This window comes from Lingula anatina, chromosome 3 (assembly GCF_051362555.1).
Source record: "Lingula anatina isolate TDL-2025a chromosome 3, LinAna3.0, whole genome shotgun sequence".
Lineage (NCBI taxonomy): Eukaryota > Metazoa > Brachiopoda > Lingulata > Lingulida > Lingulidae > Lingula > Lingula anatina.
This window is the reverse complement of record NC_141769.1, coordinates 24,031,904-24,034,561: the sequence shown is the minus strand read 5'-3', so window position 1 is coordinate 24,034,561 and position 2,658 is coordinate 24,031,904.

Below are 2,658 nucleotides of genomic sequence, written 5' to 3'. Positions count from 1 at the left end.
ATTTTTACATTATTAATACATGTACAGCTGTACCAACAAGGATGTCGTAACTTATTATATGAAAGCATGTAAAAATAACAATATTTTAAATAAATACGAGGCAAAAGAAACGACGGCCAATGCATATCTAATTGCTTTCTCGGGAACTAACGTTCTTTTTAATATGCTCAGTTTTTATAAATTACTTATTTTGATACAATTACTGTTAAATCTTAATAAAGTGAAACAAAACAAGTAATCGGTGAAATTCTGATGGAAGCAAAACATGCGTGGTCGTTTCGTAAAGCAAGGATTAGGCAACATGTGTGATTGTGCATGCCCTGTCATAGTGTCACGCATTTTTCTATCAGTTTTTATTTACACAAAATATTTTCCAAAGAACTGATAAATCCAGTAAAGATGAACCTTGGAAATCTCACTATATCAGGCAAGAATCAAGCTTCATGTACTATTGTTTCATGTTCTGTCAATAAGTCATCCACTTAATAGATCTGATCCAATGACCTTCGTCGACCTTTTTAAATAATATTAAAAGAAAGAGTGAAGATCAGAGCTCCCGAAATGTTGCCGATTTTTTAAAATAAAAACGAGGCAAAGTTAACCACTGCCAATGCATATCTGGTTGCTTTCTAGGGAACTAATGTTCTTTTTAATATGTACAATTTTAATAAATTACATTTTTTGATAAAATTACCGTGTAAAGTAAAACAAAACAAGTAATCGGTGAAATTCTGATGGAAGCAAAACATGCGTGGTCGTTTCGTAAATCAAGGATAAGGCAACATGTGTGATTGTGCATGCCCTGTCATAGTGTCACGCATTTTCTATCAGTTTTTATTTACGCAAAATATTTTCCAAAGAGCTGATAAATCCAGTAAAGATGAACCGTGGAAGTCTCACAATATCAGGCAAGAATCAAGCTTCATGTACTATTGTTTCATGTCCTGTCAATAAGTCATCCACTCAACAGATCTGATCCAATGGCCTTCGTCGACCTTTTCAAATAACATTAAAAGAAACAGTGAAGATCAGAGCTCCCGCAGTGTTGCCGAAGGGTAGCCATTGCATATCCCAGCACTTGATTCTCTGCATAGTAAAGAGTAGCTCTACTACACAAACCCCATTTCCTGGATATTTGACGTTGCACAGGTCACCCACACACACACATGCACACATGCATGCATGCACGCACACACACACGCACACACACACACATGCACGCACACACACACATACAGGTTTCTTGAAAATAAACTTCATAATCACTGCATAAGTGATGTGCTTCACGCATGGCTATCTAGAAGTATCGATTGAAACAGAAAAACTTGTCGGTGAAAATCTATACAGGTAGTGCATGCGCGGCCGTTTCCTATAGCAAGCATCAGGTTTCACCTGTGATCGTGCATGGCCGGTTATTATGTCACGCATTTAATGAAGATGCCCAGTAAAGATGAACGAATAAGACAAATAATAATTTTATATCTTATTGTGCATAATATTTTCGGACAAAATTATGTAAATGGAACCTAATTTCCTTAATAACTACTATTTCCCTATAATAAAACGAAGTGAAATTCAATAGCCTACTTTTGTCTGAATTTATAATACGTTACAGGCTTAGGAATGATGTGATCCGGACCGGGGAGGGGGGCAATGTTTTTTTTTTTTTTTTTCAAAACTTGCTACTAAAAGAACTTAATTTCAGATGATTTTACCCATTTTTGTTTAAAAAAATGTAACATTTCGGCCCTTCTGTGTTTGGAATCCAATGTTCTATTGGTCCTTCCCACATTGAGCGGTATGCTGTGTCGATACAGCTCGACCAACATTGATATTTCCACTGTTTACGTCAGAGAATGAAATTAACATTTTAAAAAATAGATTCGATAACAAAACACCGCCATTGCATATTTGGTTGCTTTCAAAGAAACTGGCGTTTGAGATATGATTCAAAACTCAGCTTAAGGTTTAATAATTATTTTGACACATTGCTCTTCTATAGGTGCAATTGAAACAGAAAAAAAATATTAGTGAAATTCTAATTAAATCAGTATGTGCGTGGCCGTTTCGTATAGCAAGCATCAGGTAACACGTGTGATCGTGCATGCCCTGTCATCATGTCACGCATTTTATGAATATATCCAGTCGAAATGAACCATGGAAGTCTCACTATATCAGGTAGGGATCAAACTTCATTAGTTATTGTTTCACGTCCTGTCAATAAGTCATCAACTCAATAGATCTGATTCAATGACCTTCGTCGACCTCTTCACAAGCATGAAGACAAATAGTGAAGGTCAGAGATTAAAAAAAAAAAAACTTAAAACAAAGCTCAATCTGGTTATGGTCCCCATCGCGTATCCTAGCAATTCCCCCACATTATCTAGTTAATATAGCTTACAGTCAAATCCCTAGGTATCTATGACACTGGACCCTAGCTCTGCGTACGTCAGTTGTAAACATTTTCCTTTTGAAGCTTCTACGTTGCTGCGACGTAGAACAAAAAATAAACGTATCACTATGATGAGTTCATTTAATGTTGTTTTCTTTAGCAATGGTATTCATGATATTGATGTAGCACTGTTGTTTTATCTGAAGGATTTACATGTAATTATATAATAGATGAGGAAGAGAATAGTCACATCTCTTTCAGCGGAC